The 13,370-nt window shown below is 32.6% G+C and overlaps 1 pseudogene; it reads right to left on the bottom strand.

The window, feature by feature from the left end:
* Positions 1-12,627: 12,627 nt before the first annotated feature.
* Positions 12,628-13,093, bottom strand: LOC107001975 (annotated as a pseudogene).
* Positions 13,094-13,370: the final 277 nt, after the last annotated feature.

Below are 13,370 nucleotides of genomic sequence, written 5' to 3'. Positions count from 1 at the left end.
CCTATTATTCATAATAAAACATTGAGAGATATTTTCAAAAACACTTTGTTGCCCATTTTCGAAAAAAAAACACAAAATGGGACTTTTTGCTACCAACTCCACCTTCAACTTGTTTACCGTTTTGTTCCATTATGACTAGATCAAGAACTGAGAATGGAGAAAGTTTGTGAGGAAGAGGATAAATGGAAAATTTGGGTTTCTGTTTTGTGTAGGAAAGTGAGGGGGGCAAAGTTTATTGCGGTGTGGGGTTGAGATTTTGGGGAAGGCAATGATGTACGAGCAAACAAACTATTTTGTAGAGAAGAGAGGGGTTTGCTGCGGCTGTTTTGGAGATGGGTGTGGTAGGTTTTTTTTAGGGAAATATGGTTTTAAAGTTGTGGGGCCAAAAATATTTAGTTTTTAGTTGGTGGGCCCTCCTTCTCGTTAAGATCTTTCTATTTGGCCGAATAGTGGTTGAACGTGCTTTCTAGAGCACACAAAACTTTTTGGCCTGTCACGGCCTGCCAGCAATGTGCCTCTCTTGGAAACCCCTTGACACGACATGACTGTAGTGCGCCACGTCAGGCGCTCAGAAATTTTGCTCCTAGAATGGGGTGCTAACAGTGCTTCTGCCTTTCATTGATGTGACTTTTCACTAATTTTGCGTACCCCCCATCTCTCATGGAATGTAATACCCTAGAGCTTCTTTCATGCACATCAAATATTGAACATTATTAGAAAAATGGGTGCCTCTGTCCTAATGCCTTCGTTTTTGTTGTGGCACCACTTTTTTTTTGTATTTTTTATTATTTAATCTTTTATATATCACGATAAAAATATATCCTAGATATGACATTGAGAATAAGACCCCTAAAAATCTTAACAAGTCATTTGACATAAGCATGATGTAATCAAATATAATAAGTGAAAATATAAGCAATGTAAGCGTCAACTCATAAGTTGACATAAAAGATACAAATAAAGTACTAGAGAATATGTGATTAGTACTTAGTCTGACATAAGACTTCTATTCACATATGTTATAAGAACAAATCCTTAAGTCACAAATAAAATCGGGAAACTCTAAAGACATCAAAAACAATAAAGCAGTCCAGCCTTGCCCTCAAACTGTGAGGACTCACAAATACAAATAGTCAATCGCTGAAAAATTTCAATCAAGCCATGCCCTTAGGGAGGAAGTCAAACCCTATATTATGAAACAATGAAGTAATAGTGTGCATCTGTAATTTGGATGTACTAAGTATAGGGAACTGCATGAAAGGTCGACAAATCCATCGGTGGCCCCCTAAATTTGGCAGCAATTTTCACCTAGACACTTCAGTTAGATGATGTTCATTTTAGACACCTCAGGTAGAATTTCAATGTGTCATCTTGACACTTCTTTTATATTATTAGAAGTAGATTAAGCGTGTGTAGCCAAATGCCTCCTACGTGGATAAATGAGTAAATGAACATGCGACATGTGGAATTGTATTTTTTTTTAAAAAGTCACTTTTACTTTCTTTTATTCTTAAAATTATATAACCATAGTCCTCAGCCCCCACATCTTCAGCTTCTTCTTCTTCTATGCATCTTGTTATGTTCTTTCTCTTTGTTCTTCTTCCAATCCATTAAAATTCACGTGTTCTTCTTGTGCTGTACAAAATTGTGATTGCTTGATGGGTTTCCCCTAAAAAGGTATCTAAGTAAAATTTGGTGCTATGTTTAAGGGGCTATCGATGGGTTAACCCTAAAAAGGTGGGCATGATAATATGATGAACTTAAACAAGAATATGACCAAATAAAACATCGCAAAAGGCTTTAAAGGGAAATCATAATTCACAAATATGGTCAATGCATATTGAAAGAAATAGAAAACTTTGAATAGATATTCGAAGAAAACATAGTTCATTTATGGGATATTCAATGTTAATTGGCAATAAGACCATGTGATATATAACATGAAATTTGATGTAACACTCACACCAAAAAAAGAGATTCTACTTGCCAAGGTATTTCTATGGTTGATCCACTAGCTAACTTATTTTAGAAAATCCTAGAGGGGCACGTAGTTTGACACAAGAGAATTGTTATTAAAGACCAAATCTTTCTAACAATAAGTCTCCATTCAAAAGTTCTTTCAATGCTAAAAAATTCCAACGTAAAAGACATAATCATATGAAAATACTTGGAAAGACTAACTATAAACTACCAATCTAGTCATAAGTTTCTTTTTTAGAGTAGCTTCTTTCAAACCATGAATTCATACTAAGACACTTACCTTCCTAAGCGTCTAAAGTTATTATTCTATTCAAATGTGAGAAAATATTTCACAAATCGTTGATAGTTTATTCTAAAAGCATGAGTTAGTCATAAATCATTACTTTCATAAAACATGCATTGATGAATAATTATAATTCATAGGTTCATAATCATAGCTAGTATTAATAAAATAGACATTGGCATGGGTCCGTATGAAATCAATTGAAAATCATGGAATTGAGTTAAATCATGCATAATAAGATTCAAATTTAACAATTGAATCACATTGACTTGAATCCATGGAGAATAAAATGCAACCGTAGATTTTGGGTAAAGATCAAATAGGACAATTGAGATTCTTTTTTAATCCAATTTATTAAAGGAATTCATTGGTGAAGTTCCTCCACACCTTGGGTAATAAAAGTCCTAGCAATGGAGGGAGAGACCTTGAAACCCTGTTTTCACCTCAGAAGCTTGAGAGAGAATTGGAGAAGAAAATCATTGAGAGAAATTGTGAGTTTGAATAAATTGGATGGAATGGGTAGGTTTGCAAGGGTAAAATAAGTTGTAGGGGTGGTTATAGGGTTAAAATGACATAGTTTAGGGGTTAAATGGGTATACAAAGATTTTTTAAAAAAACCTTAATGAAAAACTAATATAAGGATTATACGGCTCCACCTATGATATGTAGGAACTTCTACGGATCATTTGGTTAGTTGTAGAACAAGTACTAGAACTTGACAATCCTGATAAATTTCTATGGGACCTACCTACAGTAAGGCAAAAATCCTTTGGCTCCTATAACAAACACCTATAACCTATGTACCCAAAAATCTTTTAAGTTAACTCCCACGAAAGACGTTATATAATTTTAATCTTTACGACGACCCATAGGTCAATTAATTTCACCAAGTTTGGGGACCATTTCCATGGGCACTTCCTACGACCTATAGAGGTTCTTATGGTTCAACATGTCCACTCGTAGATTATCATCAGAGACTTGAAATTTTCATAAAACCCAACTCATGTTCCACGAGATCATCCTACGACTTGTAGATATTTCTATGAACCGTAATAGGATTCATAGAAACTACACCCCTGCATTTTCTGCCACTTTTTCCAACTCAACTTTCAAATTCCGTTGTGTTATAACATATAAACAGCTCATATCTATTACAATCAACACAACATTAAATTGAAGCCTCAAAACAAAAATTACGAAAATAAAAACAAAAAAATTATATATTAACAATGTAACGAGTTGCCACCAGTGTAGTGCCTACTTTAATATTGCGGCTCGAAGTAACTTGTGGATCATTCATAATTCAACTTGAGTGCTTCGCTCTCTTGATCTGCATTGTTTATGAAATACTGCTTAACATGTTGTCCATATAAAAAAAATGTGGATCGCTTTATCTTATTCCTTTTCTCTACAACACCACGTTGCACCATCCATACCACTTCGAATAGCCTACTCCGCTTGGACTTTAGTTTCCAAGGAATAATTTTGTCTAGAATTAAAAATTTGTATATGTTGGCCCAACACGAAACTGTGAATGATGGTGTGCTTGTTATTCCACCTCTTAGTCTTCTCCATGTACAACTTGGTGTTTTCATAAACATTGATAAGTGAATATTTTTATCAACTTATCTTGTTTTAGACTTATTAAAGTGAGAATAGGTGCATTTGATGTGGATTTCTTCATTTTTGCAGAAAAATGGAGTGAAGAGTTCCTTTAGAAGATAATTGAAGAAATAAAGTGATTAAATCGAGTAAAACAGAAGACAAAAACTATATTTTTGTCCATGATCTCGGTCAACTTAAAACCGACGTGTCACGATGGCATGGTATGGTCATGATCGCAAGATACAGACTTGTGAACCATAGTGATCGTGTAATAAATGTCACGAATGTAAGAGCAACTTTCATGCGTTTGGAAAGAACTTGAAATTCACCATGTTGATACAAAAATCCTATTTTACACCTATGAAACAACCAATGTGCATATCTATATTGATTCCATCCAGAATTGTAGATTCATAGCTTTCGGTATTTGGCTTGGATAACAAATTCCTCACAATTCACCTTTTTGATTGAAGATTCAATACTCTGTTATTGTAATAATTTTCACTCTTTCGTCATTTCCTTTTTTAGTATTGCTTGAATTGTAGGTGTAATTTTATCAGAAGATTTTTTTTGTTTGTTTATGTTGATTAACATGTTAATTGTAATTGATTGAATGTTTCTCACTTATGAAAAGGGTATTTCATTATTTAATCAATTTCTTTCTTTACATGTTCTCCTATAGATTTGATCACTCCTTGGAGTTTCCCGTTTACTTTGATTGAGCTTGAAGGGTTTATTGAGGTTGGGGAAGGTGGATTAGTGCATAATTTGAGGTTTAACAACTCATATATCAGATTATAGCTAGAAATTGTGAATCCATGCAATGCATATAATTATATTGATGGTGTTTCTACTTGGCTAGGTACGATAAAACTACTTTAGAAATATTTGTCTAGGTATGAATGAAGTAGGCGGATAATTGAGTTTCAATGACATATATGATTTTACCCATGAATGAGTTTTCGTTATGTTAAGGTGCAATGGATCTTGTGATTGATAGTTAGCTCCCCATTACCTAATTCCCTTTGATTCCTTTTTTAAAAGACCTTTTTCATTGTTAATTATTGTTACTAAAATCATCTTATAATTGTGTAATTTTCATTTGGATTCAAACTCGTATTTTATAATTCTTGATCTTCTTAATCATCAAATATTGTTTCTTGTAGGACTCCAGCCTCATAATTTGGTTATTATATTGTTAGCGACCACTTACTCGTTGATTCACAAGATGGGTAATTACGCATTATCAAAATTGCATCATTGCTGGAAAGAGTAAGGCGTATTGAATTAGTTTGGAATTTAGAGTGTACCTCTTTCTAGGGGTATGCATTAGTCCGTTCGGTTCTATGTATTATTGGTTCGATTTATTAGTTTTTGAATTTTAGATATGTTAAAGCAATAAGATATTTTTAGATTTATTGGTTTGGGTCGTAACAATCCCTATATTGATGACCCATGACCTTGACCTTGTTGTGGAGGACTTTATGTTAGATAAGGTTATGTGAATGATGCTTTAGATGAGGTGATGTGTGAAAAAATGGTGTGGTGAGTCCAATTTGGCTAGTATATTTTTGGATAAAAGCTTGAACATGATGAAAGGCTAGAACATCTTATGTTAATAAGGAATGATTTATGCAGGGGCGGATCTAGGATATGGAGGTAGTGGGTGCTACAATACAAGTAATATAAAAGGATCGATTGCTTTTAATTTTGGTCACAATTCGTATTACTGATTTTTATTTTATTTTTACGTACAAATTTATCAAATATGCATGTTAGTGATATTTTCTTTTAGATATTCTGAGATTAGAGATAACTATTTAATTCAATTTTTATTTTGTTTTTGGAATTAGATGTCTTATTAGCTTAAACTTTGAGCAAAAAAAAAGATTTTTTTATATTAAAATTTGAGCTTCAATAAACCATATAATAGTATTAACATAATATATTATGTTGACTTTATGTGTTATTAGAGATATATATTAGGGAACGAAAAAAATTGTAAGTTCAGCCTAGTCATCTTAATTATTAGCAAAAACATTGGTGAAGATAGAAAGAAACTTTAAATTTTTTTTAAAAAACTCTAGAAATAATATTCATCATTTTTAAAACTTATATTTTTAAAAAATATTATTTAAACATATGCTTAATAATATTTATTTGACGTTCATAATTTAGTACTCATTAATTGATAAAAATTAACATGCAACATATCAAAAGATTAATAATTAGTGCAAGAGAAAGTAAAAAACACACTAATAATTAATCATGAAGTGAAGTCAATTTGAATTAATAAAGAATTAGTAAATAAAGAAGAATGAATGGAGAAAAAAGTAAATATTAATCATGAAAAGGAGTCAATTTAAATTAGTAAAGAATAACAAATAAATAAGAATAAATGGAGAAGAAAAATTAATCACTGAAAAAGGAAAAAAAAGAAAAGACAAGAAGAAAAGGATTTATGCAACTTGCACCTATCTTGGCCCTATGAAATGGTTCAACTTGTGTTTTAAATTGAAACATTGAGGACCAAAGTGAGAATAAGAATTGGAGTGTATAATGCACCTCGTCAAGTGGTAAAAAATAGAAAATTGAAGTTGGAGTCCCAAGAAAAAAAGGTTGTGATAAACCTGAATGAAATCTTGGGTGTTTTCAAGCAAACCAAGCCAATAGAAAACCAATATGCAGATATCAAATAAATGATAGTAAAGTTTCAAGAAAATGTTAAAAAGTATTATTTATGGACTTCGGTTCGTATGGAAGTGAGAGTGTCACTCACTTGAATGCCAAGAATTATAAACTTTAAATTTCGAATGGCCTATATATCCTCTAACTCTATCCTCTAACTCTTGCCCAATGCTCCTCAAAGAAATAACAGTGTGAAATTGCTTATGAAATTCACATATTTGAAATGAAGAGATTGAGTGAGACTTTTCATGCTACCCAATGCATTTTAATGAATAATTGATTTAAAGTTGGGGAGAATGTTGATCGCCTCTAAATAGAAACATAAAGGGTGATATATCTGGCAGCACGCCGCGACATTAAATTATGTGCTTGTGCAACCCCATTTATTTCCAAAAGAATTTATTTTGAGTTTTAATTGTGAGTTTTTATTTTCTTAGATTAGACTATAATTTAAATATTAACTAGTCGTCCTAGTTTCAATGTCTTTGAAGGTTATTTGGATAGGTTTGGAAGCTCTTGTTTTTTTCATAAAGAAATTAAGAAAATAACACAGAAAGAATTTGAGAGAAAAAAATATTTTAATATTATCAAAGGGGATTATTTTATTAATAATCCAACGACATAAATTTATAGATGTAGTTTCTAACTAAAAATAGAAAAACATGCTACTAACTTATCAGTAAAATTCAAATAATAAATAAAAGAACTTACTCCTAAATTCAAGTCACATATGACTCAAATAAAATAATTTTAAAAATACTAAAAGTTATTAACGCTTTTATTTCTGCAATATCTTGAGACATTTTCAACACTCCTCCTTGGATAAAAAATTGTAGATTGTATTCTCATATGGAATTGAACTTGTCAATAAATCTGTCAATTCATCATTTGTCTTGCAAGACTTTTTTACATCTTCAGCTAAATTAAATGAGAAACTTATACCTCTCATTTCAACTTGTAAAATCTCTTGCTTAGTAGAATCAAAGATTTAATAATATTTGTCTCCAAATAATAATTTAAATCCTTTTCTTTATATACTGACCAACACTAAACAATTTTTTATCAATATCAAGCACATAAAGAACATCTGAAATTATTTTTGTACCTGAATTTGTTTTAATTGAAAAAGACCCTTTTCCTTTTGCAGGATACAATCACCATTCCTAATTCTTAGTTTCTTATTTTCCACAGGAAAGAACTCTCTAAAAACATTTATTTCATATGTTATGTAAAACGACTATCAATCATTCAAAAATCAGATTTTTTGGCTGAAAAACAAGTTGCCACAAATAAGTGGTCTTCTTCTTCTTCGGTAGTGACATGGGCAAAAGTTTAATCATTTTGAATTTTGTTTTTCCAAATCAATGCTTCATGACCAAGTTGTTTGCCATTTGTGCACTGTGCATCTACTCTTTTCCAACATTTATATGGAGGATGTCCATTTTTTCTACGGTACTGACAAGGTGGGTAATTTTTCGAAAATTTATCCTTGCTTTCAGTTTTGTTGCTGGCTACTAATGCTCCTTCAACCGTGTCATCTTGGCTTATAAGTCTCCTTTGTTCCTCAGTCTGCAAAGAATTTAACAATTCTACCAAAGTAATTTTAGACAGATCTTGTGTATTTTCAAGGTAGTTATACATACTTCATATCTTTTGGGAACTATAAAAAGAACTTTTTCAACACTTCTTGTATCTTTAAATTTAGTGCCTTGTAATTTTACCTTGTTGAATATACAAAGCAATCTGTCAGAACATTCCTTGACTATTTCTGACTATTTCATTCTCTCAATATTCAAATTCCCTCATTAAATTTAATACCTCATTCCTCATATTCTTTCATCTCCAGCATATTCTTTCTTCATATAATTCAAAATATCTTTTGGTGACGTGAGTCATGATTTTCGTGAAAACAATTGTTGAAACAACAACAAAGAAAGTTGTTTTTGCCTTTGACTTAATGATTTTATTTTCCTTGTAACTCTTGATTTCGGCCATAGTGATATTATTTGGTAGCGAATGGATTTCATAATCCTCTTACACGGCTTCCCAAAGATCAAGAGCCTCCAAGTACGTTTCTATTCTCACAACTCATAGTTGATAATTCTCACCATAAAAAAAAATAGAAGCCATGAAATGATAACTATTTTAAGAATACATTTTTCTACTCATAGGTCCCTCATAAAGAAGTCTCTGATACCAATTGCTGGTTTTTTAATAAAGAAATTAAGAAAATACTAGATAAAGACTTTGTGAGAAAAAATACTCCAATATTATCAAAGGAAATTATATTATTAATAATCCAAAGACTTACATTTAAAGATATAATTTCTAACTAAAAATAGAAAAATATTCTACTAACTTATCAGTAAAATTCAAATAATAAATAAAAAAATAATTCCTAAATTCAAGTCACATATGACTCTAATAAAATAATATCAAAAATTCTAAAAGAAGCTACCTCTTTTATTTCTGCAATATCCTGAGCCATATTTTCAACAAAAGCCAATATTCAATTTGTGAATGAAGTTTGGGTCCAAAAACCTTCAAAAACGAACTTGGAGTACCTTCAGAAAGAAACTTGGAGTACTTATTGGGCACTCAGGGCCACAACAATTTGCCCCAAATCTCTAAATAGGTTATGCTATCACAAAATAATCAGAGAACATTTGCTGGTATGGAGTAAAATCCTTCATCGCAATTGGGAGAGACGTCAACCACATTTACGAAGCACAAAAATCTCAAGTGTCATGATCACTTGAGCCATAAGCAACAATCACAAAGGGTAAAAATGAAAATATTATCACGATTGCGATGAGTGGCTCGTAGTTGAGCCCGCATGAATCTTGTTCAGTTAATAAGGCATAAAATTTTTCAACTTTATTCTAGTTCTACAAAAAGTACTAATTGTTCCTCAACATTTTCCCCTCTAAAAATTAAAGTTCTTTTGATTATTTGCTAGCAGCAGAAACTAAGCAATCAATAGTGTTGTGATCTGGATGAACCATTTGCTTAGTAGTAGCTATGCCAAACATTCGTTGATTCCTTTTTGATATTTTTTGGTCTAGTTACTGGGTAATACATTGCATAGTGTTCCTATACATTTTTCTAACCTCTTTGCATATTTTATAGGTACTTTATTTCTCAAAATGGCCATCAATGTGACAAAAATGAGGAAGAAGTGGAGAAAAATTTCCTTGGGGATGAGTTCTATGATCGTGAGCAATTTGTGTCAGCTAAGTGCCACTAATTGAATGGTCGCTTTCTATAAAAATATACTACAAAGAAGAGGGATTCGTTTGGCCAATCTTGAAGCCCGCATGTCCTATGTTTACGGTCAATTGAAGACAGTGGGTGGATCTGTTCCATTCTGAGCCTATAAGGTTAACCATACTTTGGTGTGCAAATTCTATGCCCACACCTTGGAGACCAACTTTATTAATGACTTGGTAATCAAAATAAGGGGTAAACAAGTTTGTTTTGACCTCACTAGTATATATGTTTACTATGACCTTTTTGTTGCTGATAATAAGGTCACATGTAGTTCTAGGAGATGAGGTGATGAGTTGGAAATTAAGTGAGGTTCCATCGAGGCTCCAGGTCATGGCCCCTGTCTTTACGTAAAAAATCTAAAAGTCAACAGAACAATAAAAGTACAAACTCTTCTCAATGCAACTTCTCTTGAGTCTTTACTTGAGTCTTGACTTTCAGATATCACCTTGATCATGGCGAGTATATTGATTTTTAATGGATTCGAGGTTAATATTTCAATTTATAGTGAGTTGTTGGCACTCTTCGAAATGACAATTTGAATATGTTCATGAATGACTACATGTTTTCTTGATGAGAAGCTTTATAAAAATAGATGTCATGAAGTCAGGCTGCTACATGCATTGAAGAAGCTGATTCTTGGTATTATGGAATTGATCATTGTGAAAAGAGTTGAAACTTTTTTCCTGAATTCAAATTTATATTTCGCTTAAGAAACTTGAAAACCATCACAAACAAAAGAAATACACAAAAAAAATTTCCCCAATATTCAGTGGAATAATTTTGTGAGTTATTAGTATATAATTTTTAAAAATAAACTTTGACTAGGAAATATTTATCCTAGGATAAAATAGCCAAAACCCATTGTCCAAGAGGATCTTCTTACACTGATTCTTATTTTCCAGGAGGGTTCTGCTAAACTAAATCTCATTGTCGATGTGGTTCTTACTAATGATATTGTCCATGAGGGTCTTGCTAAAATAAACCCTTTTGTCCATGAGGGTCCTGATAAATTAAATCTTATTGTCGAAGAAGGTCCTACTAAAGTTAATTCCTCCATGAGGGTCCTGCTAAATCCCATTGTCCAAGAGGGTCCTGTTAATCACATTGTTCAGGAGGATCTTTCTAATCCAAATCACATTGTCCAGGACGTCCTGTTAATCCATTGTCCAAGAGGGTCCTACTAAAGTAAATCTCATTGTCTAGGAGGGTCGGACCTGCTAAAATAAATCTCATTGTCTAGGAAGGTCCTGGTAAAGTAAATCACATTATCCAGGAGGGGCCTGCAATAGCAATTTCCATTGTCCAGGAGGATTTTTCTAAATCCCATTGTCCGGGAAGCTCCTGCTAATCCCATTGTCCAGGAGGGTCGTTCTACACGAATTCTAATTGTCTAGGAGGGTCCTGCTACACTAATTCTCATTGTCCATAAAGTCTTGCTAATCCCATTGTCCTGAAGGGTCCTGCTAATTCCATTGTCCAATAGTGTCCTGTGTCACTAATTCTTATTGTCGAGAAGTGTCCTGCTAATCCATTAAATTCGGTTCATAAAACTAAATTTTTTCGATTTATAATATGTTTTTTGTGGTTTATGATATTATAAACTCTCTTAATTTTTTTTAAAAAAATTCAACCTAGTATTTATGAATAACATTGAAGTTTTATGGATTAAACATTTTACGTTGTTTCAAATACACTATTTATTAGGAACACTCTAATAGCTAAATCACAACAATTAGGGTGCTTAGTTTCATTCAAGGGACTAAGAAACATTGTTACAAAGATATGATAATCTAACTAGGAATACTCTAACAGCAAACTCACAACAATCATATGAAGTTCTAGAAACCTTAGGTATAAACTTTATTTAGGGAATTAAGATTCTGACTGAATTCTAGGAACCTAGTGGATGAAGGAAGCCACCACTGAATCCCACATAACTGATCTGACCTATGGTCGAGCAAGTGGTCCTGTCTTAGCCAAATTTTGTGGGGTTCTAGGAGGGAGTTATAGGTGGGCAAGCATGGATCGCACCTACGGTCCCTGGGACAACCTATGGTCGTAGGTGGCCTTTGTTGGTTGTACCTACAACTTCTAAAAATATTTTTTCTTTCTCCTTTTCGAGTCTGGGGTGGTATAGTTCGCTTGTAAGGATTATTTTATTTTGTTATGGATTGTTGTGCCCATGTCAGACCTTGATGATTATGTGGGTGATGTGCTCTTGTCGGGCTTTTGATATTGTGTTGAATTAGTCATTTATCTTTTGTTTCTTGTTAGTTATTTAGTATGATTTATAGTCTTTGTTTGTGATAGCGATGTTGAGTGGCAATGACAAATAATACATATAGTGATGAAATTCTTTAAGGGAAATTTGTCGTTTGGTTGTGAATATATTTAATGTATGTTTGTGTTATGAAGTCTGACTAGCCATACGTGGTGAAGTCTAAGTAACCATTTGTGTTGAAGTTTGAGTAGGCATCTTGAAGAGATGCGTGACTTTGCCTTATGATGGATTGGCTGACGTCTTTCTTAAGGATAAATCTTCGTATTTTTAGAGTAGGTTACTTCATATTTGAAGAAATGCGTGAATTTGCTTGATGATCTTTTCTGTCCTCTAGCAGATTATTAATTTCTTATTGTTTTAAAATGCATGTTATTAAGATTTTGATAATGAAAGCGTAGGTAATTAGAACAACAACACATGATTTTGTTAAATTATTCTTTTACTTTTAATATGGAATGTACGTACGTACGTACCTAACATATGATAGAGTATGTAATGATTAAGTAATAAATCATTTTTTCTAGTATGGAGTTTGGCCTATAAAATTACCTGGAGGATCATATTTGAAAGATACAACATATCCTCCATTATTACATTGAACCCTAGCACATCCAAGATGACCAAATTACGCCAAACCACCTGCGTATAATGTCCGCACACTTTTCCTTCATCACATGTATTAGACTCATGATGACAGTATTGTTTCTCATCGACCCACATCTCCACAGCATTCGTGGCCGTCATTAGAATGAACCAGGTTGGCCACGAGAATGAACAAGGTTGCAATCACTTGCAAATTGGGAAGCATATTGTTGGGCGTAGGCTGCCACCTTGTCGTCTCAGGTTAATGGTCTGACTCCCACATTAGCGCGAACTGTGTTGTGCGCATCCAAATAGTCCTGCTGGGCATGACAAGAGTGGGATATTATTAGGATGAACGCAAGAAGAAAATATGAAGGCATTGGAGAAAAGAGGAAAAATCCCATGACTATTGAATGGTTTTTGAATGGAAAGTACCACTGCTATTTATAGGACAAAAATCCTACATAGTCTCACCGTTTATAAAAGAATGATATTTAGTTTGTTTAAAAAACAATGTCACCTTTTTTATTTTTGCAACATTTTAATTTTAACTTTCAAGTCGCATGTTTAAGGCCACAAAATTAAAGAGTATTTTGATACATTTGACATAACTTTGATTAATTTATAACCATAAAAACAAAAATAAATCTTAATTTTTTCTTAAATTTCGTTCAAAATGAA

The sequence above is a fragment of the Solanum pennellii genome, chromosome 10, assembly GCF_001406875.1.
Source record: "Solanum pennellii chromosome 10, SPENNV200".
In the NCBI taxonomy this organism is placed as follows: domain Eukaryota; kingdom Viridiplantae; phylum Streptophyta; class Magnoliopsida; order Solanales; family Solanaceae; genus Solanum; species Solanum pennellii.
This window is presented reverse-complemented; position numbering and strand designations above follow the sequence as displayed.